This window comes from Eurosta solidaginis, chromosome X, assembly GCF_040869045.1.
Source record: "Eurosta solidaginis isolate ZX-2024a chromosome X, ASM4086904v1, whole genome shotgun sequence".
Taxonomy (NCBI): domain Eukaryota; kingdom Metazoa; phylum Arthropoda; class Insecta; order Diptera; family Tephritidae; genus Eurosta; species Eurosta solidaginis.
The window spans coordinates 129405038-129432299 of record NC_090324.1 but is presented as its reverse complement, the minus strand read 5'-3'; the positions used below and the strand labels follow the sequence as shown (position 1 = coordinate 129432299).

Genomic DNA, 27262 nt, shown 5'->3' with positions numbered 1-27262 from the left:
TGAGTTTACATGCAACCAGTCCTTATTTCCGACCATGTCGATGATCTTGGTGATCCGATGTGCGACGAAAGTGGACCAGGAACACGGCGGTTTCCTTATCCATGCGAGGACGATAGTTGAATCCGTCCAAAGGTGCACGTTCACTGGTCCCAACTTGAGGTTCCTGAAAATTGATTCGGTGATTTCCGCTAACAGCACGGCTCCGCACAGTTCCAAACGTGGAAGAGAAAGAGTTTTCACTGGGGCAACTCGGGTTTTGGCTAGAAGCAGGTTCGTGCAGACATTATCATCCGTTTTGACGCGCATGTAAATGGCTGCTGCATAAGCCTTCTCGGATGCGTCACAAAATCCATGGATCTCGATGTCGGTTCCTGGTGAAAAGTTGACCCATCTAGGTATCCGGATTTTATCGATTTCATGGTACTGGTCGGTGAAGGTTTTCCATCGTTCCAGCGTACTGGTAGATACTGGTTCGTCCCAAGCGGTGCCTTCCAACCAAATACTCTGCATGAGTATTTTTGCCACAATGACCATTGGTGCCAGCCATCCCAAGGGATCGAAAAGTTTGGCGATTGCTGATAGTATCGCTCTCTTCGTAATGTTTTCCGGGTTGTCCAGCGTCCCTGCTTGAAAATAAAATAAGTCGGAGAGGGCATTCCATCGAATACCTAATGCTTTCACTGAACTGGTATCTTCGAATGCCAGGAAGTTTTCATTGAGCAGGTCTGCTTTGGGGATGTCCCTTAGAATGTCCTCTGAGTTGGAGGTCCATTTGCGAAGTGGAAAGCCCGCTGATTGTAGGACTTGACGAATTTCATCTCTGGCTTTAATAGTCGATGTGATCGTATGTCCACCCGCTAACACATCATCTACATACATGTATTCTCGCAGTATGCTAGCCGCTGTAGGGTGCGAGTTTGAGACGTCGTCTGCTAGTTGTAGGAGCGTTCTTATCGCGAGATATGGAGCGCAGTTCACTCCGAAGGTAACCGTCTTTAATTCGTAAAGACTAATAGGGTCATTCGGGGAAGTGCGATGCACAATACGTTGAAATTTGGTGTGATTTTCGTTCACCCAAATTTGTCGATACATCTTTTCGATGTCGCTATTGAATACGAAGCGGTATAGTCTCCATCGTAAGATAAGTATGGGTAGATCGGCTTGTAGAACTGGGCCTGGGAGGAGAATATCGTTTAAGCTATTACCGTTGGCCGTAGGGCTCGAGGCATTAAATACTACGCGTACCTTTGTAGTGGTACTTTCTGCTTTAATAACGGCGTGGTGGGGCAGGAAGTAATGATCCGAATCGTCGGATGGGATATTCTTTTTTAATTTTCTCATATGTCCAAGCGTTTCATATTCTGACAACACTCGAACATATTCTTTTCCTAAATCTGGGTTTTTTATTAGCCGCCCCTCATTCCGGAAGAATTGAGAGCATGCACGCTTCAGGGATGGTCCCAAGTTAATATTGTTAGGGTAATCCTGACGGAATGGTAGTGACACGGTGTACCTTCCATTCTCACTTCGCTGCGTTGTTTCTTTAAATAGTTGTTCGCAGTACCTTTCATCCTCATTTAATATTTTATTTTTGGGTACATTTTCTACCTCCCAGAAAGCTTTGAGTTGATTGTCTAACGCAACCTCGTTGTAAAAAGACATAATGCTCTTCGTTGGATTCGGTGATTCGATACGACCGGTTAGTATCCAACCGAACACTGTCTCTTGGGCTAAGAGTGTGTTTAGCACATTCTTCTTTATACCGCTCATTATAATGTGGGGATATATGTCTCCGCCAAGTATGAGGTCTACGTCTTCGTTGACGTAGAACCTCTTGTCTGCCAAAATCAAGTCTGGGAATGCCTGCATAGTCATTGCGTTGATATGGCAGGATGGAAGATTCCCAGTGAGTTTCGTTAGAACTAGTACGGGTGTAGTCAGGCTGAAGCAGGGATCCACTGGTGAACGTAGTTCGATGTTGGATGCTTCTTTCACCTGAGCTGACACCGCATTTGTGATGCCTGAAACATGGGCATGCATTTTCCTCGCTGGCAAATTGATTCTGCGTTTCAGTCTTTCAGTTATAAAGGAACATTCAGACCCAGAATCAATTAATGCCCGCGCGGAGAAGTCGGTACCATTATGGTGAATGTGTACGCGAGCAGTTCCTAATAGCACGCCTGTGCTGGAATTGGCATGGCAGGATTTGACATTCTGATTCGCCGAGGAAGGTGGCTGTCCCGATTCCTGTCTTTTCCTTGCCTGTGCCGAAGTTGATGGGGCATTATCCGCATCTTTGAAGGGATTTCGTACCGCCGGTTGCTGAAGTGTGCCCGCATGCAGGAGCGTGTGGTGACGAGAGTGGCATTTGGAACAGTTGTATGAACTGGTGCACCTCGTCACTGTGTGTCCTGGGGATAAACAATTCAGGCAGCCATTTGTGGATTTGACGAATTTAATCCTTTCTACTGGGTTTAAACCGCAAAAACGTGAACAGTTGCGTAATCTGTGCTCTGTAGATTTGCACATTTTACACATTGATTTTGTTGTTTGCTTGGTTACTTTGGTTTGAAAAGCACCAAGTCTTTTTGTAGGGTTTTCCGTCGACTGGCGCGACGTGTTTGATTTTTGCACTTTAGAAGTGGCATTCCCTGTAAAACCAGACACGGTTTCAAGTGTCTGGAAACGATTTGACAAGAATTTGTCCATATCCTCCCACTTGGATATGTCCGTCTTGTGGTCAATGCTCTGCTCCCATAGAGCCAACGTATTTTCAGGTAATTTTGTCGAACATAAATAGGTAATAATCGCATCCCAATTTGAAACATCGATCTGATGTGTTTTTAAAGATGCCAAGCAATTATTTATGTCGCGCTGTAAGGTTTTGATAGAGCTGCCGCACTCGCTATCTATCTTTTTTAAATTAAACAAAATTTGTAGTTGTGAGTTCACGAGAATCCGTTTATTCTCGTATCTCTCACATAGGTTTTTCCAGGCTGTTTCGAAGCCTTCATTTGTCAAAGGACATTTCTTGACAATGTCCTTTGCCTCACCTTGGGTTTTTTGGTTAAGGTGGAATAACTTTTCTACCGGGCTTAAGCGACTGTTATTTTTATAGATAGCCGTGAACAGGTCACGAAACGTTGGCCAAGATAGGTAGTCGCCCTTGAATACCTCAGTATCGCAAGCTGGCAGGCGGATACTGTGTTCGCGCCCGCGTTCTCCCTCAGGTTTGACTGCCCTATCTTTTTCCTCCTTCAATTTGGCTTGAAGTTCAGCCATGTTTGACATGCATCTCAGGAATACGGCATATGCCGCTTTATGCTTGATCTTGACCGCTGCAATTTTCTTTGCGTCGAGCGTGTCAGAGCCAAGCAACTCCTCTAGGGCGTTCTCTGCTTTTTCCCATTTAGCTTGCAACTCTTTTTGCTGTATTGCAAGAGTGTGTACAGTGTGCAGAGCCGCATTGATGTCATTAAAATCGGCCTCGAATTCGATTATTCGATCGGCCAATCTAATATATGATTCCATGTTCATGGATTAAAATTTGTGATCAAATTAAAAAGGGGTTGTAAAACTGAAAAAACCTGTGCGAATCACCCAACCAACAATGATTAAAATATAGAAAAAACTCTTTATTTAACGCTTTCAATTTGTTTATTTTTTCACTGACTTTGCAGCTTATTTGTGCCGAAAACCAGGGAGAAGGGGAGAGCAACAACAAAGTCTTTTGTGGAATTAAAGGGGGCCACTCGCCACTTCAACGTTCAAATTTGTTATAAATAAGTGCGCGCGCTGATATAACAACTCGACGAAAAGTGTAAAAACTCAGTGAAAACTGTTGTAAAAACTGTGTCGATTGAATTAGTGAAAATTAAAGTGCTTGAAAAGAAAATGAAAATTGCCACAGCCGTATGGCGTGAGATTTTAATGTGAATGTGAGGTTATGTGCACCTCTTCCTTGTGCTGTGTCCGGAGAGCCTTACCGCTGGTGGGGGGATAGACCAGATAGTCACAAGGAATGTTAAACGTGGTTTATGCAACGCGTTTGCACTTATTTTCCTTTTCGGCACTAAATTTTTTACACTTTTCGCGGTTAATTAGAAATCACTACGCACTTTAAATTGATTTTTCGCACTTTTTATTTGTTGTTTTTAACCAAAAAAAATGTGGCAAGAAATATTGCACTTACTCAGATATTTTTTGGTGACTTGTATACTGGTGATGTGGCAAGTAGCTTATGGTATTGTAGTGGCTTCAGCTGGCTGTCGCTTGCTCAGTGTTTTGACGTTGGTATTAAATAATAGACTTTTTTGTTGGTGGGCAAACTACTTTTCCTGATGAATTTTTCGGGCTAATTATGTTGTGGATTGTATTGTTAAGGTGCTGTTTCCAATTCCTGGTGAGATAGGACCAAATGTTCGGCCTGAGTGCGTCGTAAACCGGCAGTGGGTAGGCGCACAAGGGTCGACCTCGCTCAATGGATGATTCACTCAATAGAAAAGAAAGAAGAACACGGGAGGATTTTCCTCGTTATAATGGGTGAACTTTATTATGTGAATATATATATATAACCTGGTTACAATATTACCTGAATATATTCTGGAAAACAGTGGAGATCGTTGGCGGCAGATGCGTGCTGGTTGGCTGTTGAAATCAAAGAGGCCGGTTGTATAGCAAGCTACAACCGTTGACCCGCAAAATCCTCCGTTTTGGAGGGGAAAGGCACCCACACATCAACCCCGACATGCATATGCATGAGTGCTGACAAAAAGCACACATACACGTGCATGTACATGCATGCACATGCATGAGGGTGATGGTGTGGGTGGTTGTAAATTAAGTCGAGTATCGATTTGCAGAGTTGCATAGGGAGGGTCGCAATTAGTTGCGGAAAAGTTAGGCATCCTGCCTAAACACCTGGCCCACCTTTATGGCGATATCTCTAAACGGCGTCCACCTATGGAACTAAGGATTACTCCCTTTTAAAATACTCATTAACACCTTTCTTTTGATACACATATTGTACAAACAAATTCTAGAGTCACCCCTGGTCCACCTTTATGGCGATATTGGAAAATGCGACCACCTAAACAACAACCACCACTCCCTTTTAAAACCCTCATTAATACCTTTAATTTGATACCCATATCGTACAAACACATTCTAGAGTCACCCCTGGCCCACCTTTATGGCGATATTTCGAAACGGCGTCCACCTATAGAACTAAGGCCCACTCCCTTTTAAAATACTCATTAACACCTTTCATTTGATACCCATATCGTACAAACATATTCTAAAGTCACCCCTGTTCCACCTTTATGGCGATATCTCGAAAAGGCGAACACCTATAGAACGAAGGCCCACTCCCTTTTAAAAATACTCATTAACACCTTTCATTTGATACCCATATCGTACTAACAAAGTCTAGAGTCACCCCTGGTCCACCTTTATTGCGATACCTCCAAAAGGCGTCCACCTATAGAACTAAGGCCCACTCCCTTTTAAAATACTCATTAACTCCTTTCGTTTGATACCCATATTGCACAAACGAATTATAGAGTCACCCCTGGCCCACCTTTATGGCGATATCTCGAAACGGCGTCCACCTATGGAACTAAGCATTACTCCCTTTTAAAATACTCATTAACACCTTTCTTTTGATACCCATATTGTACAAACAAATTCTAGAGTCACTCCTGGTCCACCTTTTATTTGATACCCATATCGTACAAACACATTCTAGAGTCACCCCTGGCTCACCTTTTTGGCGATATTTCGAAAAGGCGTCCACTTATAGAACTAAGGCCCACTCCCTTTTAAAATACTCATTAACACCTTTCGTTTGATGCCCATATTGTACAAACAAATTCTAGGGTCACCCCTGGTCCACCTTTATGGCGATATCTCGAAACGGCGTCCACCTATGGGACTATGGGATTACTCCCTTTTAAAATACTTATTAACATCTTTCTTTTGATACCCATATTGAACAAACAAATTCTAGGGTCACCCCTGGTCCACCTTTATGGCGATATCTCGAAACGGCGTCCACCTATGGAACTAAGGATTAATCCCTTTTAAAATACTCATTAAGACCTTTCATTTGATACCCATATCGTACAAACGCATTCTAGAGTCACCCCTGGTCCACCTTTATGGCGATATCTCGAAAAGGCGACCACCTATACAACAACCACCACTCCCTTTTAAAACCCTCATTAATACCTTTAATTTGATACCCATATCGTACAAACACATTCTAGAGTCAACCCTGTTCCACCTTTATGGCGATATTTCGAAACGGTATCCACCTGTAGAACTAAGGCCCACTCCATTTTAAAATACTCATTAACACCATTCGTTTGATGCCCATATTGTACAAACAAATTCTAGGGTCACCCCTGTTCCACCTTTGTGGCGATATCTCGAAACGGCGTCCACCTATGGAACTAAGGATAACTCCCTTTTAAAATACTCATTAACACCTTTAATTTGATACCCATATCGTACAAACGCATTCTAGAGTCAACCCTGATCCACCTTTATGGCTATGTCCCTAATTAGCGGCCACCTATAAAATTATGGCCCACTCCCTCATAAAATACTCTTTAATGCCTTTTATTTGATACACATGTCATACAAACACATTCCAGGGTTTCCCTCGGTTCATTTTCCTACATGGTTATTTTCCCTTATGTTGTCACCATAGCTCTCAACTGAGTATGTAATGTTCGGTTACACCCGTACTTAACCTTCCTTACTTGTTTATTTTATATTTATCTTAAAAATCGTTTAGGTATATAGATCTGTTCATTATATATTTCTTACCTTATACATCCGATTATTCGGAGATTACGAACGGCAAAATATTATTGTTCAGCCCCATTCATGAAAGGTATGAAGTCTCCGGCACAGCCGAAGACAGTCCCGTCCTTACTTGTTTTCTTTTGTTGTGGTATCGATTTACTAAAGCTGACCATGCAAGAGCATAACTAGCGTCATCAGCTGGATATTCATCTACCATTTCCTTTGCGTACCTGTACAAGAACCTTTCAAATAAAAATATTTTTGGACATCTGTTAAAGCTGTGTTGTTGTGAACTAGTGACAGAAACATATCACGGAATGGAATCCATTCCAGATAATCTCCAGAAAAGTTAGGAAGCTCGATTTTTGGCAACCGATCACCGGATGTTACAGTGTCGTTCCTAGAATTCACAGTGGCGAAAGTGCTTGCATGAATAGCTGTCGAAACTGGATTGCTAATTTCAAGCTGGCGGTCAATTAACCTTGATTTGAATGAAATATACAGATTGTAGCATGAGTAGAACACATCTTCAGACAAGTAGAGAATGTCCTTTTCTTGAATTGAGTTATTACGTTTGGTTTCTAAGATTTTATCGTGCCCAGACTTGAAGCTTTGGTAAATGTTATCAGTTTCGGAAAGCAAACTTTGAACATAACCTCTCGTCTTTCCGTCGGATGGTTTTGCTTCGAACAAGTCCATCATACGCTGGAGATGCGCCTGCATCCGTCGTTAATCTTCAATGGCTGTGCTTACAACTTCCATTCTACTCATATGAAAACAGGTTATAGTATATATTTATTAAAGATTGAGCCTTCCACGTGGTGGCGATTTGGCGAAGTGTTGGGAAAGATAATAACCTCGAAATATTATGTTACTTGTATTAAAGTAAAGCAAATATTTGTATAGTTACGCATATCACTTGCATTCGACGTTTCCGGGATTCGGTACCATTTTAATGTTGCATTCGAACACTAATAGTAATTTAGATTTGGTTTTTTGTGGTGGTCAAACGGCTAAATACTTCGTCGTCGTCGTTGAGGCTGCCGTTGACCTCGTTGTCAAACGGCTAAATACTTCGTCGTCGTTGTTGGCGTTCGTTGGTGGTCCCATTACCGCCTCCAAGATCCTCCACTTGGTCGGGGGTTCCGTGCTTGCGTTGGCGTCGTATATCCGCATGCGGAGGGTGATGTGCCGCTGGTATTCGACAAACCCCCGGCCTTGTACCTCTTCGTCGGTTTGGCGTATGGAAAGCTCGCCCTGTTGCTTCGGTGGTGGTTCGTCGCCTTCTTCCTCGCTGTCTGAGGAAATGGGAATTGGGGTAGAGTCCCGGACCACGGCACGCTCCTCGGGTTCATATCCGTACTCAGTACTGTATGTCGGTCTCTGGATCTCGTTACCCATGTCGATGAATGACCCTGCCGACTCGCACTCCGACACCGTCTCGTACCCCGGGCTAAGTATCGGGCCGCCCTCGTCGCCCCTGAGATACCCGAACGTTTCCGTGCCCTGACTGTCGGTCTCGCCGTCGTAGGCAACTTCCTCCTCTTCTAGTGGCACTGGGCCCGTCGTATGGTGGTTTTGCTGGCTTAGGTCCCGCCGGATTCTGATACGGAGTGAACCGTCCTTAGCACTCTCGGTGGTATAACTTGCGTTGTCGCTTTTGTCCATGTTTAGAAACTTTTGATTTATTTTCGGTGTTGTGCTCCCTTTTTATAGGAGTCCTCGCGGATCGTATAACGGTATTATTCCCGGCAGCGCTCATCATGATTTCCTGGGTACGTTGTCTTGTTGTTGCAGGATATTTGGATCTCTTTATGTGCTTTGGCAAAGTCCGTCACAAATGGCGCCCGAGCAGGGCGGACTTTTCCTTGCGCCGGGGTATGCTCAGTCCGTCCAGGATCCCTGTGGAATTAGAGAAGAATCCCTATCGTCTCCTTTTAAAGAGAAAGATCCCGTTTTGTTGTTAAAAAAAGAAACGTTATAAACTCTTTATTCCAAAATATTCAAACTACCCTTAAAGCTATGTCGACGGAGGTGGGGAACCACCGTCGGTTCTACGCCGATGGGGTTGGGAAAACCCCCACCGGGACTACGCTTAAACCAAAAATCTCAGACTACTTCGTAAAGAAAGTGGAGGTGGAGAACCACCACTTCCTCCCAGTCGGTGGAGTTGGTAAAACCCCCACCGAGTATATAGCTTAAGAATACCCTGCCCTTGCTGAAGGTTGCGGAGGTGGAAAAATGACCACAATCCCTCTAACGATGGGGTTGGAAAAACCCCCAAAGTTGCTAAAATAAAGAACTCGTGAGATGGAAAAATCACAGGAGTCCCATTCACCGCTAAACAAGGCGTTAGCAGGCTACTATACCTAGCTGGCTACTGTCTCAATTCTCGAAATTTGTCGCCCTTTTATACTTGTCCACGCGCAGGTGGACAGTTATCCTGCAACAATAAATTTTACTTATTATATGTATTTACTTAAGGTATCTTACATTTAACTGTATTATTCTACCCATATATCGCATTATAAGTATTTATCTCCAAATTACGTATGTAAAAATGCCTCTTGTACTTCCCCCCCTAACATGTGAGTTCGTTGGTACGCATCTCCAGTTAGCTAGCATAGTTATTTTTGTTTTCCTTCCGCTGCTTGCTTATTGGGTCTTGTTGTTGTCGACGAGTTGGTTGCCCTTCGTAGGTAACTTGTGTCTAGTACCCACGCTGTGTTGTTGGTATGCTAACGTGACCGCTTCCTAGTACATTGAATTTTTTCGTTTCTCTTTGTGCGATGTCCGCCCCGACGGTTCGCTTTAATGCCTGCTGTGCTTGGTCGCAATGGCTTGGTATACGTATGTTTGTATGTTTTTCGTGTTCTTGCGATGGGAGCTTATGTGTGTTGCTTATTGCATTGCTGTATTCCCAGCATTATTTAATTTTCCAGCCGGTTATGGGTTATCTGTGGAAATTATAATGTTCAACCAAAATATTTACCGTATGCGGGCAGAGACAATTATTTAAACGAAGAAATTAGATGTTGTCATGAATGTTTATATGTATATTAGGGTAATTCAAAAATGATTATTTTGTATGTGTAAATTTAATTCATATATTTCAGTTTTGTACATTTTACATGCTATATGTATAAATTCATTGTAATTCAAGTAGGATTTATACACGTTTTAATGAGTTTTGATAAATATTTGTAGGTTCGAATGTGTGGGCTCCAAAGCCGGTGGATTTGGGTCCTCACAACTTCACATACCACTTCTCCTTGGACTTGGTTATACTCGCCAGTGACCGTACGCAGTCATCTCCAGGTAACGGTTTTACCCTCCTTTTGACCAAGTCAGATCGGATTAAGGAATGAGATGCCCCGTATCTACAGTTAGTACACGCTCCTTGCCATCCAAATTTCCCCCGACGATAAGACAATTTTCCTCCGATTTGCGAGATAGATATCATAGGACATTCAATAGCTGGGGCAAGTTCTCGATCTTTGCATCGGACTCGCTCTTGCTCATCTCCTCCAGCTTTGTTCCTAAGACCACCCATGCTATTGAATCCGCTAGAATCAAGATCGAAATGACGTGCAATGTGACCTGGCTTCCCGCATTTGAAGCACTTGATAACTCTTTCACTCCGCTTTTGCGATCCTTTCAGTGCCTCCAATATTGTGTTCACCCAGTCTGGCCTTTCTACCTCCACACGGCGTGCTTTCAAAACTGGCTTACATACAAGCGATGCTGTTTCCTGAATCAGAGCAGGTGATACCATTTCTGTGAATGTAGGTTTTAGGTTTGCGTATGTCGCTCGCTTCGTTTCGATATCCCGTATTCCATTAATAAAGCTCTGGATTTTTACCCTTTCGGTGTATTCCACGGGTGCGTTCGAGTTTATTGCCGGTTGTATTCAATCCACGGCTCTCCAACTCCTTTTTCAGTTGCTGGGTCTTTAATTCACTCAACTTTGCCTTGTCCGAGTTGTATTCAAAATCTTCGGAATTTATTCAACCATTTCTCTTCTGACACCAATTGTAACGAATTTTGGGAAATTCAGATTATTCCAAACTTTCTGCTAACTTTCGAATTGCTAAACTTTTGAACAAATAACTTCAATATTCAATAATGCAAAATGGTCTTTATTAGACTACTTTGAGAATACTTCACAATAACACTTATACTTCACAACAAATAGCGTGCTTAAATCAAAACTGTTTACTGACTAGCTTTTGCTGCTTTTATACTCTCTGTTGCCTTGTCCGCATATTTCTCCAAATGTCTAGACGTTTCTTCTTCCAGAATCTCCTACTTGGTTACCAGCTATATGCGTGGGTATTTGTAGTTTACAGCCTCTCGCATAGACATATGCGGTTGTATTTGTAACTTTTAGCCTCTAGCATAGGCATATGGGTGTGTATATTTGAGGACTACTTCAGCTGATGATTACATGTGTTTATGAGTATCTCTCCCTTGCCTTGTATGTATGTGTGTAGATGATGCTTGATTTGTTTACGTACATACGAGTGGCTGCTTAGTATCGGCTTAGTGATGGTAGTATCGCTTAGTGATACTAATATTCGTCACAGTATTATTTTCGAAGCATTTCGACCTACTCATCAAGAATAGAGAAGTCTACATACTACAATTGGCGAAAATTAACCAATGAAGAAGCTAAATAATTGGAGATAAAGCAGGAGGATACACAATGAGATTTTAATTATTTTAATTACAAAGAGTTCGAGCGAATGGTGAGAAATGACTGGCAGCAAGGAATGCATAATAAGGTAGGTAGGTTGAACTGGCCGGTCCATGAGGACCTCACATAGACTGGTTGAGTCCATAGTGTTACCAGAAGTTAGTTTTAACGACCAAACTGAAAAACCCTATCAAAAATAACTCCGCCCTCTTGGAAAACACTAGAAGCTTCCTAGGACTTAAGCCACTTGCTGCTTCTAGATCTGACAGCTTTATCACTCCTAATAGCAGGAGTCTTAGCCTGGCAAGTGCAGGGCACGAGCACAGAAGGTGCTCGATCTTTTCCTGCTCCAACCCGCACTTCCTATATCTACTATAACTGACCAAGCCCAATTTAAAGGCATGTGACGCCAGAAGGCAGTGTCGAGTCAGAATACCCGTCATGAGTCTACATGCTATATGTATAAATTCATTGTAATTCAAGTAGGATTTATACACGATTTAATGAGTTTTGATAAATATTTGTAGGTTCGAATGTGTGGGCTCCAAAGCCGGTGGATTTGGGTCCTCACACTCTCCCCTCACCTGCCGTAAGCAGGGTTACCGTTACCAGGCCGGTCCTACTGCTGCGGAATGATGATGTACCAATATACGAATGTAAATTCAAAGTTATACGTATATGTACATTAGGGTATTTCAAAAAAAATTATGTCGGTAAATTTGAATATTGTAAAATTTGAAAAATGTGGTTTTGCGTGTGTGGCCCCAAGGCCGATGAATTTGGGTCCTCACGCTCTCTCCTCACCTGCCGTAATGTGACTTACTGTCACCATTGTAAAATTCAATTTCTCGTAGCGGTCAATACTTGCGTTATTTATAGGGTAATCTCTCGCGATCTGGGTCTTGTTCTAAAATGAAATGTTATGCAGAATTCCGTCACCAGGTTATAGCATTGGCTGGCTATGTGGTTGACGTAGTTCATCGTCGTCAGGATCCCGTTGTCTAGGGTTGGGGCTTGCGCTCGTCCTGTGTGCCACCCACTCCGGTCTTCATCTACAACCTGTTGGTTGTTGATTATGTCTGCGTGTTCGATTCCGAAACCATTTGCACCTGAATTGGCGAGTGCTAGTGATCCACACGTCGCTACCGTGCTGTAATCCGTCTGATCTTCTTCCGTGACCTGGACTATTTGCGATGTTGACGCGCGTGGCGTTGCTCTTACTACGGCCAGTTGTTCTTTGTATTCCTCGGTGGATATCTCGGTGGAATGTTGGTTCGAGTTTCTACTACACGATGCTGATGATGGTGCGCGTTGTGTTGTTGCTATCGTCGTCGGTCGTCTCGTTTGTTCCCCGATGGGAACTTCGGTGAAGCCCCCATTCGGGGCTTGGCGGGGCGCTTTTGACTTAACACGTTCGCGGGGTGAACGTACTCTTCTTTCTGTTTCTGGACTTGCTTCTTCTTCGACTGTCGCTTGATGGTATGCTTTTAGCTCGCTTATGTGTGCCGTCCTCCTTTTACCGTTATGCACTATGCGATGTCCGCCCCGACGGTTCGCTTTAATGCCTGCTGTGCTTGGTCGCAATGGCTTGGTATACGTATGTTTGTATGTTTTTGGTGTTCTTCCAATTGGAGCTTATGTGTGTTGCTTATTGCATTGCTGTATTCCCAGCATTATTTAAAATTCCAGCCGGTTATGGGTTATCTGTGGAAATTATAATGTTCAACCAAAATATTTACCGTATGCGGGCAGAGACAATTATTTAAACGAAGAAATTAGATGTTGTCATGAATGTTTACATGTATATTAGGGTAATTCAAAAATGATTATTTTGTATGTGTAAATTTAATTCATATAATTCAGTTTTGTACATTTTACATGCTATATGTATAAATTCATTGTAATTCAAGTAGGATTTATACACGTTTAAATGAGTTTTGATAAATATTTGTAGGTTCGAATGTGTGGGCTCCAAAGCCGGTGGATTTGGGTCCTCACACTCTCCCCTCACCTGCGTAAGCAGGGTTACCGTTACCAGGCCGGTCCTAGTGATTCTCACTCGGTACGTGTGACCGTCTATGTTCCGATGGAACGTCCTCTTCCGCCGCTTCGTCCGTACTACCTGTACGTGCTCCCTGATGTCTCTCGCTAATTCCTCGGGGAGGGGTTCGACTCCGGTTCGGTTGGCCCATGTCTCGGTCGCCTCCGCTGTTGTCTTTTCGAGCCACCTCTCGATTTCTGTGAGCACATCCTCACCTTCGCCTATGTTGCCATCACTCGCGTTGAGACTTAGTACGTCGCTGTCGTTGAGGCTGCCGTTGACCTCGTTGGTCAAACGGCTAAATATTTCGTTGTCGTCGTTGAGGCTGCCGTTGACCTCGTTGGTCAAACGGCTAAATATTTCGTCGTCGTCGTTGAGGCTGCCGTTGACCTCGTTGGTCAAACGGCTAAATACTTCGTCGTCGTTGTTGGCGTTCGTTGGTGGTCCCATTACCGCCTCCAAGATCCTCCACTTGGTCGGGGGTTCCGTGCTTGCGTTGGCGTCGTACATCCGCATGCGGAGGGTGATGTGCCGCTGGTATTCGACAAACCCCCGGCCTTGTACCTCTTCGTCGGTTTGGCGTATGGAAAGCTCGCCCTGTTGCTTCGGTGGTGGTTCGTCGCCTTCTTCCTCGCTGTCTGAGGAAATGGGAATTGGGGTAGAGTCCCGGACCACGGCACGCTCCTCGGGTTCATATCCGTACTCAGTACTGTATGTCGGGCTCTGGATCTCGTTACCCATGTCGATGAGTGACCCTGCCGACTCGCACTCCGACACCGTCTCGTACCTCGGGCTAAGTATCGGGCCGCCCTCGTCGCCCCTGAGATACCCGAACGTTTCCGTGCCCTGACTGTCGGTCTCGCCGTCGTAGGCAACTTCCTCCTCTTCTAGTGGCACTGGGCCCGTCGTATGGTGGTTTTGCTGGCTTAGGTCCCGCCGGATTCTGATACGGAGTGAACCGTCCTTAGCACTCTCGGTGGTATAACTTGCGTTGTCGCTTTTGTCCATGTTTAGAAACTTTTGATTTATTTTCGGTGTTGTGCTCCCTTTTTATAGGAGTCCTCGCGGATCGTCTAACGGTATTATTCCCGGCAGCGCTCATCATGATTTCCTGGGTACGTTGTCTTGTTGTTGCAGGATATTTGGATCTCTTTATGTGCTTTGGCTTTCGTCAAATTCTTGATTAAGAACTTGAATAGGTTTAGAGATTAATTTATTATCTTTTATCCCCCTAATAGAAGATAATAACAATAATAATCTAATATCTACAGAAGCTTCTCTAAAATATTTTTTAATCCAAACAATTGCATCAGCAATTCTATTATTTTGTATTATCATAATATACATAAATACTTTATTAATACAAAATGATTATTTATTTAGTAAATGAATTTTAATTTCTTCTTTATTATTAAAAAGAGGTACTGCTCCTTTCCATTTTTGATTTCCAACAGTCATAGAAGGGTTATCATGAAATAATAATTTAATTTTAATAACATGACAAAAAATTGCCCCTATAATATTAATTTCTTATTTAATTAATATTAATTTTATAAATATTGTTATTATTACATCAATTATTATTGGTTCTTTAGGAGGATTAAATCAAACTTCATTACGAAAATTAATAGCTTTTTCATCTATTACTCATTTAGGATGAATATTAGCAGCAATACAAATTAATGAAATATTATGAATGACATATTTTTGATTTTATTCATTTTTATCATTTAGTATAATTTTCTTATTCAAAAATTTTGAAATTTATTATATTAATCAATTATTCAATTCATTTTTCAATTTAAAAATTTTAAAATTTATTTTATTATTAAATTTACTATCTTTAGGAGGATTACCACCATTTATTGGATTCTTACCAAAATGATTAGTAATTCAACATTTAATTATAAATAATCAATACTTATTGACAACAATTATAGTAACAATATCATTAATTACATTATTTTTTTATTTACGATTGTGTTTTTCTACATTCACATTAAACTATTATGAGAATAATTGAATATTTTCAATAAAATCAAATAATTTTTTTATTAAATGAATATTAATAATTTCTTTTATTTCAACATTTAGTTTAATTACAATTTCTATTGTCCATCCACTATTCTACTAATATTTGAAGGTTTTAAGTTAAAAAAACTAATAGCCTTCAAAGCTATAAATATTAGTAGAACCTTTTAAGCCTTAGTAATCTAATTACTCCTTTAGATTTGCAATCTAATGTCATTATTGACTATAAAACTAACTTTAATTAAAAAGAAATATTCTTATAAATAGATTTACAATCTACCGCCTAAAATTCAGCCATTTAATTACACCATTGAATATACCATAAATAAATCGCACTTAGTCGCGACAATGGTTATTTTCAACAAATCATAAAGATATCGGAACATTATACTTTATTTTTGGAGCTTGAGCAGGAATAATTGGAACTTCATTAAGAATTATTATTCGAGCTGAATTAGGTCATCCAGGTAACTTAATTGGAAATGACCAAATTTATAATATAATTGTTACATCTCATGCTTTTGTAATAATTTTCTTTATAGTTATACCAATTATAATTGGAGGATTTGGAAATTGACTAGTACCCCTTATACTAGGAGCTCCTGACATAGCATTCCCTCGAATAAACAATATAAGTTTTTGATTATTGCCCCCATCCCTTACATTATTACTCATCAGCAATATGGTAGAAACTGGGGCTGGAACAGGTTGAACAATTTACCCTCCTCTTTCATCTACTATTGCACATAGAGGGGCATCTGTTGACTTAGCTATTTTTTCTTTACATTTAGCCGGAATCTCTTCTATTTTAGGAGCAGTAAATTTTATTACTACTGTTATTAATATACGATCAACAGGTATTACATTTGATCGAATACCTTTATTTGTATGAGCAGTAATATTAACTGCTCTTTTACTTTTATTATCCTTACCAGTTCTAGCAGGAGCTATTACTATATTATTAACAGACCGAAATTTAAATACATAATTTTTTGACCCAGCAGGTGGTGGAGATCCTATTTTATATCAACATTTATTTTGATTTTTTGGTCATCCAGAAGTTTATATTTTAATTTTACCTGGATTTGGAATAATTTCTCATATTATTAGACAAGAATCAAGAAAAAAAGGAACTTTTGGTTCTTTAAGAATAATTTATGCTATAATAGCAATTGGATTATTAGGATTTATTGTATCAGCTCATCACATATTTACAGTAGGAATAGATGTAGACACACGAGCTTATTTCACTTCAGCAACTATAATTATTGCTGTCCCTACAGGTATCAAAATTTTTAGCTGATTAGCAACATTACATGGAACTCAATTAACATATTCTCCAACAATACTTTGATCTTTAGGATTTGTATTCTTATTTACCGTAGGAGGATTAACAGGAGTAGTACTAGCTAATTCATCAATTGACATTATTCTACATGACACTTATTACGTAGTTGCACATTTCCATTATGTTTTATCTATAGGAGCAGTTTTTGCTATTATAGCTGGACTCATCCATTGATACCCTTTATTTACAGGATTAACTTTAAATCCTATTTGATTAAAAACTCAATTTTTAATTATATTTTTAGGTGTAAATTTAACATTCTTCCCTCAACATTTCTTAGGTTTAGCAGGAATACCACGACGATATTCAGATTATCCAGATGCTTATACTACATGAAATATTACTTCCACAATTGGTTCATCTATTTCATTAATAAGAATCTTATTATTTTTATTTATTATTTGAGAAAGTATAATTTCTAACCGAATAGTTTTATATCCTATACAATTTAGATCTTCAATTGAATGATCTCAAAATACTCCCCCATCAGAACATAGATACTCTGAATTACCTTTATTAACTAATTTCTAATATGGCAGATTAGTGCAATGGATTTAAGCTTCATATATAAAGATTTTACTTTTATTAGAAATTAAATGACAACATGAGCCACTTTTAGACTTCAAGATAGTGCATCACCTTTAATAGAACAATTGACTTTTTTTCATGATCATACATTAATAATTTTAATTATAATTACAATATTAGTCAGTTATTTAATATTTATATTATTCTTTAATAAATATACAAATCGAAATTTATTACATGGGCAAACTATTGAAATAATTTGAACGATTCTCCCAACAATTATATTATTATTTATTGCTTTCCCATCACTTCGATTATTATATTTATTAGATGAAATTAATGAACCATCAATAACATTAAAAACTATTGGTCATCAATGATATTGAAAATATGAATATTCAGATTTTTTAAATATTGAATTTGATTCTTATATAATCCCAACAAACGAAATGATTAATAATAATTTTCGATTATTAGATGTAGATAATCGAGTAGTTTTACCTATAAATTCACAAATTCGAATTTTAGTTTCAGCAGCAGATGTTATTCATTCATGAACTATTCCTGCTCTTGGTGTAAAAATTGATAGAACACCAGGGCGATTAAACCAAACTAATTTTATAATTAACCGACCTGGGTTATTTTTTGGACAATGTTCTGAAATTTGTGGAACTAATCATAGCTTTATGCCTATTGTAATTGAAAGAATTCCTATAAAAAATTTTATTAAATGAATTAATAATAATTAATCATTAGATGACTGAAAGCAAGTATTGGTCTCTTAAACCATTTAATAGTAAATTAGCAATTACTTCTAATGAATTTTATAACAAAATTATTTCATAATAAAAAAAAATTAGTTAAATTTATAACATTAGTATGTCAAACTAAAATTATTAATTATTTAATTAATATTTTTTAATTCCACAAATAGCCCCTATTAGATGATTAATATTATTTTTTATATTTTCAATAACATTTATTATATTTAGAATTATTAATTATTATTCATTAATTAATCAAACATCTAAATCTAATTATTTTAAAAATAAAATAATTAATTCATTCAACTGAAAATGATAACTAATTTATTTTCTGTATTTGATCCTTCATCAAGAATTTTTAACTTATCATTAAATTGAATAAGTTCATTTATTGGATTATTAATTATTCCATCAACTTATTGATTAATTCCTTCTCGATGAAATATTATATGAAATTTAATCTTAATATCTTTACATAAAGAATTCAAAACTTTATTAGGACCAAAAAGTTACTCAGGATCTACTTTTATCTTTATTTCATTATTTTCAATAATTTTATTAAATAATTTTATAGGGTTATTCCCATATATTTTTACAAGAACTAGACACCTAATTTTTACATTAACAATAGCATTACCTTTATGAATCTGTTTTATAATCTATGGCTGAATCAATAATACTCAACATATGTTCACTCATCTAGTCCCTCAAGGAACACCTAAAATTCTAATACCATTTATAGTTTGCATTGAAACTATTAGTAATATTATTCGACCAGGAACTTTAGCAGTACGATCAACTGCTAATATAATTGCTGGTCATTTACTATTAACTTTATTAGGAAATACAGGATCTTCTATTAATAACATAATTATATTATTATTATTGATTAGTCAAATTGCACTATTAATTCTTGAATCAGCAGTTGCAATTATTCAATCTTATGTATTTGCAGTATTAAGAACTTTATATTCTAGAGAAATCAATTAATTTATTTTATAAAATGAAAACACATGCAAATCATCCTTTTCACTTAGTAGATTTTAGCCCTTGACCTTTAACAGGAGCTATTGGAGCAATAATTTCAATATCAGGATTAGTAAAATGATTCCATCAATATGATATTTCACTATTTTTATTAGGTAATATTATTACAATTTTAACTATTTATCAATGATGACGAGATATTTCACGAGAAGGAACATTCCAAGGACTACACACATTACCTGTAACACTAGGATTACGATGAGGAATAATTTTATTTATTTTATCAGAAATTTTATTTTTTTTATCATTTTTTTGAGCTTTTTTTCATAGTAGATTAGCCCCATCAATTGAATTAGGTATTTTATGACCACCTATAGGAATTAAATCTTTTAACCCCTTCCAAATTCCTTTATTAAATACTATTATTTTATTAACATCAGGAGTAACAATTACATGAGCTCACCATAGATTAATGGAAAATAATTATTCACAAACAACACAAGGATTATTTTTTACAATTTTATTAGGAATTTATTTTAGAATTCTTCAAGCTTATGAATATATTGAAGCCCCATTTACAATTGCAGACTCTATTTATGGGTCTACATTTTTTATAGCTACAGGATTCCATGGAATTCATGTATTAATCGGAACAACTTTTTTATTAATTTGTTTAATGCGCCACTTAAATTATCATTTTTCAAAAACCCATCATTTCGGATTTGAAGCAGCTGCTTGATATTGACATTTTGTAGATATTGTATGATTACTATTATATATCTCAATTTATTGATGAGGAAATTAATAATTTACTAATATCTATAAAATATAGCCAATTAATTAATAAATCTATATAATATAATTGTATATTTGACTTCCAATCATAAAGACTACTAATAACAGTAGTATAGATAATTTATTTAATCTTAACAATAATAATATTAATTATAATTATTACAACAATTATCATAATTATTGCATCTATTTTATCTAAAAAAACTTTAAGAGATCGAGAAAAATGCTCACCATTCGAATGTGGATTTGACCCTAAATCATCATCACGATTACCCTTCTCTTTACAATTCTTTTTAATTACAATTATTTTTTTAACCTTCGATGTAGAAATCGTATTAATTCTACCTATAATCATAATTATTAAATTATCTAATATTTTTATATGAACTACTACTTCAATTACATTCATTTTTATTTTAATTATTGGACTTTATCATGAATGAAATCAAGGAATACTAAACTGATCAAAATAATTAAATAAGGGTTGTAGTTAAAAATAACATTTGATTTGCATTCAAAAAGTATTGGTTCTTCAATCTACCTTGAATAATGAAGCAATTTTAGTGCATTTAGTTTCGACCTAATCTTAGGTAAATATTTATACCCTTATTCATAATATTAATTGAAGCCAAAAAGAGGCCTATCATTGTTAATGATAAAAATTAGTAAATAAACTCCAATTAAAGAAGTAAGATGATCAAGAAAAAGCTGCTAACTTTTATCTTTTAATGGTTTAATTCCATTTATACTTCTATAATTTATATAGTTTAATAAAAACATTACATTTTCATTGTAAAATTAAAAAAAAAATTTTTATAAATTTTATTACTATTACTATAATTAATTCATTACATACATATATACATACACACACACACACACACACACATATATATATATATATATATATATTCATATATTAATTTTTATATTCAAAAATTTTTTAATTACCCTAACAACTTCAATGTTATGCTCTAAATTTAAGCTATTTGAATAAAACAATAATAATAATACAATTATTAATATAATGATTCATAAAATAAATAATATTAAATAAATTTTTAAATTATTATTATGAAAAACAAAAAGTATTGAGAATATTCAATTAAATTATTATATAAATTTTGACTACCTAAAAATTCAGATCAACCTTGATCAAAAGATTTATAAATTATATTTCCTAATATTAAAGGATAATTAATTAATCCATAAGTAGAAATATAAGGTATAAACCATATTGACCCAAAATAATTAACCATTAAATAATTATTTAAAGATTTATTAAAATAAAATAAAGATAAATTAGAAATTATATATCCCAATACCCCCCCTAAAATACAAATAAATAATGTTACATATTTTATATAAAAAGGTAAACAAATTATATAAGGAGTAATAAACAACAATCATCTCAATATTCTACCTCCTAAAATTCTTATAATTACCAATCCTATTATACCTCGAAGCATAATTCATCCCTCATCATTTAATATATTTAAAGATCCACAATTTAATTCACCAATTATTGAATAATAAATTAAACGAAATGAATAACATACAGTTAAACCAGTTGAAAAAAAATATAAAAAATATCTAAAAAAATTAATATAATTTATAGAAACTATTTCTAAAATTATATCCTTAGAATAAAACCCGGCTAAAAAAGGTATTCCACATAAAGCTAAATTTGCAACATTAAAACAAGTTGAAGTAAAAGGTATAAAACTTCTTAGCCCCCCTATTAAACGAATATCTTGAGAATTATTTATATTATGAATAATAGCTCCTGCACATATAAATAATAATGCTTTAAACAAAGCATGAGTTAATATATGAAAAAAAGCTAATTTTATAAAACCTATTGATAAAATACATATTATTAAGCCCAACTGACTTAAAGTAGACAATGCAATAATTTTTTTTAAATCAAATTCAAAATTAGCACCTAATCCAGCTATAAATATAGTTAACCCAGATAATAATAATAAAATACAACTTAACAAAGAATCTAATAATAAAATATTAAACCGAATTAATAAATATACTCCAGCAGTTACAAGAGTTGAAGAATGAACTAAAGCAGAAACTGGAGTAGGTGCAGCTATTGCTGCCGGCAACCAAGAAGAAAAAGGAATCTGAGCTCTTTTAGTTATAGCTGCTAACATAATTAATAATATTACAACATTCATCTCAAAATCCTTTTTTATAAATTCTAAATAAAAAATAAATCTTCAACTTCCATAATTTAACATTCAAGAAATAGCCAATAAAAAAAGCAACATCACCAACACGATTTGATAATACCGTTAATATTCCAGCATTGTAAGATTTCAAATTTTGAAAATAAATTACTAAACAATAAGAAACTAATCCCAACCCATCCCAACCTAATAAAATTCTAATTAAATTAGGAGAAATAATTAATAATATTATTGACATGACAAACAAAAAAAACTAATATAATGAAACGATTAATATTTAATTCACTTATTATATATTCTTTTCTATAATAAATCACAAAAGAAGAAATTATTAATACAAAAGATATGAATAATAATCTTATTCAATCAGGTGGAGGCTGAGCTCAGGGCTCCACCGGGGTCACAAGGTGGCGGATCGTGAACGGCCTCTAGTAGGTCAGCTGCGAATAACCAATAAGCAGTCCCCGACCAAGAGCGACCATAGAGGAGGGCGTGGCGCAAAAGGCCACACATGCCCAATGAATCTTGGTGGCAGGGCGAGTGGGTGCCGCCCTAAAACTTCAATAAGCATCCTCAGGATTGAGCCCAGTAAGATCCTGACGGCGACAACTGGAAAATGTTAAGGAAAAGATTGCTATGGGCTGGCGTGGACGGTATTCTACCATCTTAGTAGCCGAGGGTGACACCTCGTCGAAACGGCTGGTGGGCTAATATCGTCTTCGTCTCCGTCTCGTTAAAACCTTGGCAGGTCTCCAAGTACGTTCGAAGCCACGTCACCATTAAGTTGGTGGTGCAGGATCAGTTGAGATGACTCCTGACTTACGCCGGATTCTGGCTCTGAACACAGACTCTCATAAGGACCTGTGTCAACCCTCGCGTGGCCTCCCTGCACATGCAAAGATAACCACGGGAATCTAAAACGGCGACTGCACATCGGGCGGAGATAGCGGCTTGGAGCGGAGACCCAACCGAAAAGAAATGATCCAAACAATTGACACGCGTAAAAGTAACGAGGCTAATGATAGCGTTGTAACCGCTTTTCAAAGGAGCAGCAAGGTGCTCCGATCGCCGGTGTTAAAAGCCGCTAGCAATGCGACAATAGCACCAGCAGAGAAAAAAGTTGGCGGGTCAGCAATGGCCAGGGACACCCCACGACGAACGCAAGGGGGGACAAAAGCTAGTAGGAAAGTAGATGCCACCCCATCTACCCCTGGACAGCAAGGTGACGGCAATGACGGGCGGGAAACCTCCGTATGCGGTGCAACACCGGGGAGGACAAGTCAAGTTGACCTCCTCGAGTATGCAAGAGTTGTGCTGCGCAGCATGCAGACTGCTGCGGCCAAACAGAAAAATGTGTCGATGGACATAAAGAACGGCATGGCACAACTTGAAGAGACACTGAGTCGTATGCGCTCTTTATTAGAGGGTAAAAGCGCAGAGTACACAGAACCGAAAGCGACTCGTGGGAACAAAAGAGCACGAACGAACTCTGGCTCGCAACCGGGGGCCTCGGAGGCCAAGAAAAAGTGCGATGAGGGTTCTGCGAAGACAATCTCGGGCGAGGCCTGGACGACCGTAAGGAACCGGAAAGCCAAACCACGCCCTGAGAAAGGACAAAGGACACCACCTGGGCAAGCCAAGAAGGCAAAAAGAAAAGGCAAGCCCAGAAACAGACGGGCCGCAACTTTCGTAGTTAGACCAGCCCAGGGAAAGAACTACGCCGAAGTCGTAGGAGCCATCCGGGGCGAGCTTCGGCCTGAAGATACAAGAACCGTCATACGCTCCGTCCGAAAAACCAAATCCGGGAGTGTACTTATCGAAACTGCACGTTGCGGCGATAAATCAGCGTTCATCCAAGCGATAGGAAGCGCTGTTGGAGAGGCGGGCGAAACCAAGCAGCTTACACGGCGAATGCGGATAGAGGTGCTGGGCATGGACTGTCTGGCAACCGCCGAAGAAATTGCCCAGGCTGTTAGGAAAGCTGCTGGCGGGGAAATGACGGGGCAGGTCCGTGTGTCTATTTTCTCGGCAAACCAGCGTGAACAGAAGATGGCAGCCATTGAAGTGGACGAAGCTGTTGGCGTCCTTTTACTAGCCAAGGGCAAGATCTGTATCGGCTGGCTGCAATGCAGGCTTAGACAGAGGGTAGACGTGCAGCGATGCTTCAGGTGTCTAGGCTACGGACACCAAAAAGCAGACTGCGAAGGCCCTGATAGAAGCAGTGCTTGCTGGAAGTGCGGACAGAGTGGCCACCAGGCCTCGGCCTGCACGGGAACTCCAAAGTGCTTTTTATGCCAGTCAGAGAAGGTCGACCACCTCCCCGGGTCTGGAGCATGCAGCACCTTCAGGGAGGCACTCGCTGCCGCAAAGGCCAAACAGGCGCGCAAGTGACCAGGTTCATCCAAGGCAACCTGAACCGAAGCAGGTTAGCCGATAGTCTGCTGGACCAATTGGTTCTTGAAAGCAGAGCCAGCTATGCCATCATCAGCGAACCTTATAGAGTCAGGAGTGACTGGCACGTAGACTCAACAGGTGCTGCTGCGATCTGGATCCTAGACGCTGGCGCCCACGTACGAAGCCGTGTTGTCGGAAACGGCTACGTACGCGTAACAGTGGCGCACACCACACTAGTGAGCTGCTACCTGTCCCCAAACGATCCAATTCAAGGGTTTAAAGATAAGCTAGAACTACTCGAAGACGATTTGCGTGAGGAAACCGGTAACGTGGTCGTCGCTGGAGATTTCAATGCTAGGGCTGTTGAGTGGGGAATGCCCCAGACTAACTCCAGAGGAAGGCTAGTGCTAGAAATGGCTGCCCGGCTCGGATTGGTCATTCTGAATACCGGCACGACCCCGACATATCGGCGACCAGGCTTTGGACACTCTATCCCTGATATTACATTAGTATCGGAAAACCTGCTGTCAAAGGCGGCTGGATGGAGGGTGATGGAGGATCTCACGGGTAGTGACCATAACTACATCACCTTCCATCTTAATGACTCAGGGCAAAGTCGGACAGAGAGACCGCCCCGTATGAAAAAAAAAATGGGACGCCTCTAAGGTTGACGCTGCAAAGTTCTCCGCTGTTGTACAAGCGAGCGCACGACAGATAGTCGACAGTGCCGAAGTGGCGAACGCTACGGTAGAAGCCACCATGCGTTGTCTGAACAACGCATGCAAGACCTCAATGCCACGAAAAGGGCCTAGGAGAGGCAAAAAACAAGTGCACTGGTGGAGTAGCGAAATCGCCGAACTACGCAGGGTATGCCACAGAAAGCGAAGGCTGGCAACCCGTGCACGCAGCAGGCCTGACGCGCTAGAGCATGCGGAGGCATACAAAAGAGCAAAAAAGGTTCTCTGTGCCGCCATAAAGCAAAGCAAACTTGATAGCTGGAAAAAGCTTTGCAAAGAAGTTGATTGTGATCCTTGGGGACAAGGGTATAAAATAGTAATGGGGAAATTCCGCCCACCGAACCAAACGATGGATGAGGGGAAGATGCGAAGTATAGTAGATGCTCTGTTCCTCACTCGCACAAGCAGAGAGGGTGGCCACGTCACCCACGAAGGCCACGACGTGCAGCCGTTCAGTGAAGGTGAGCTAAAAGCGGCCCTACACAGAATGAAGCCCGGTAAAGCGCCAGGACCAGATGGGATACCAGCTGAAGCAATAAGACTGGCTGCTAAGAGCAGTCCTGAGTTGCTGTTGCACATGTATAACAAATGCCTGGAAGCCAGGATCTTTCCTACAAGGTGGAAGACAGGGCACCTCGTGCTAATCCCGAAAGGCAAGGGAGACCCGAACTCCCCGTCGTCTTTCCGACCATTATGCATGCTCGACACGGCCGGGAAAATGATGGAAAGCCTCCTTAAACAACGGCTGATAGCAGCCATTGACGATGGAGGTGGTCTGTCCCATCGGCAGCATGGGTTCCGGAAAGGTCACTCCACAATAGATGCCATAGCCGAGGTTATAAATGCGGTAAGGAAAGCCGAAACCGCGTGCCACCAAGTTAGGCCGGTTGTCTTACTGGTCACGCTGGACGTGAAAAATGCCTTCAATTCCGTCAGGTGGGACGATATGCTCGATGCGCTGAAACACTCTTTCAAGGTACCTCCTTATCTACTAGCCATATTAGGGGACTACCTAAAAGTTCGCTGGCTCACGTACGAAACAAACCAAGGTCAGAGAAAGGTGAGGATAACAGGCGGAGCGGCCCAGGGATCGGTGTTAGGTCCCGACCTCTGGAATGCTTCGTATGACAGCCTCCTTCGTTTGCACATGCCAGATAGTGCTTTTCTTGTCGCTTTCGCAGACGACGTGGCTGCCGTAATTACAGCACGGAACTGCGAGCTGGCGCAGCTTAAATTAAACCAAGTAATGCGCAGTGTAAATAGATGGATGAGTGACCATGGACTTCAGCTCGCGACAGCGAAAACTGAGATCGTAATCCTCACGAAGAGACGAATTCCCACCATTACGAATATGATGGTTGGAGAACAACAAGTACAAACACGCAGCTCCACGAAATACCTTGGGGCGAGGCTAGATAGCAAACTAACCTTCTCGGAACACTTTCAAGGAGCCTGTGAGAAAACTGCACGGACCATAGGATACTTAAGTCGATTAATGGCAAACACAGGCGGGCCAAGGCCATGTATAAGAAAGTTGCTTGCTTCCGCTTCGGATTCTATACTCTTGTACGGTGCAGAGATTTGGGCGGATGCAATGAAATTCCGAAAGTATCGAGCAGCTATTACTTCTATCCAACGCAGAGGGGCGCTACGAATTGCCTCAGCTTACCGCACGGTATCCGCAGACGCAGTTCTTGTTATTGCGGGAACCATACCGATACATCTTCTCGCTGAGGAGAGGAAATCAATTTACCACCTCCGAGGAGAAGTACGTAGAGATGTTGCTGCCGCGCAGGCGCGAAAAGATTTTATCCGACGCTGGCAACAGCAATGGAGCTGCAGCACTGCAGGCAAGTGGACCAGGGAACTGATTCCCGAGCTGGAGCCATGGTTAGAACGGCCACATGGAGAGGTCGACTTCTACCTGACA

The 27262-nt window shown here is 39.6% G+C and overlaps 1 protein-coding gene and 1 pseudogene across 1 annotated transcript in view; both read left to right on the top strand.

The window, feature by feature from the left end:
- The window catches only part of LOC137235148 (glutamate receptor ionotropic, kainate 1-like), a 2828327-nt gene that overhangs the window by 1604506 nt on the left and 1196559 nt on the right, over positions 1-27262 (top strand). The window lies entirely within an intron of this gene.
- On the top strand, positions 11566-15689 carry LOC137234531 (NADH-ubiquinone oxidoreductase chain 2-like; annotated as a pseudogene).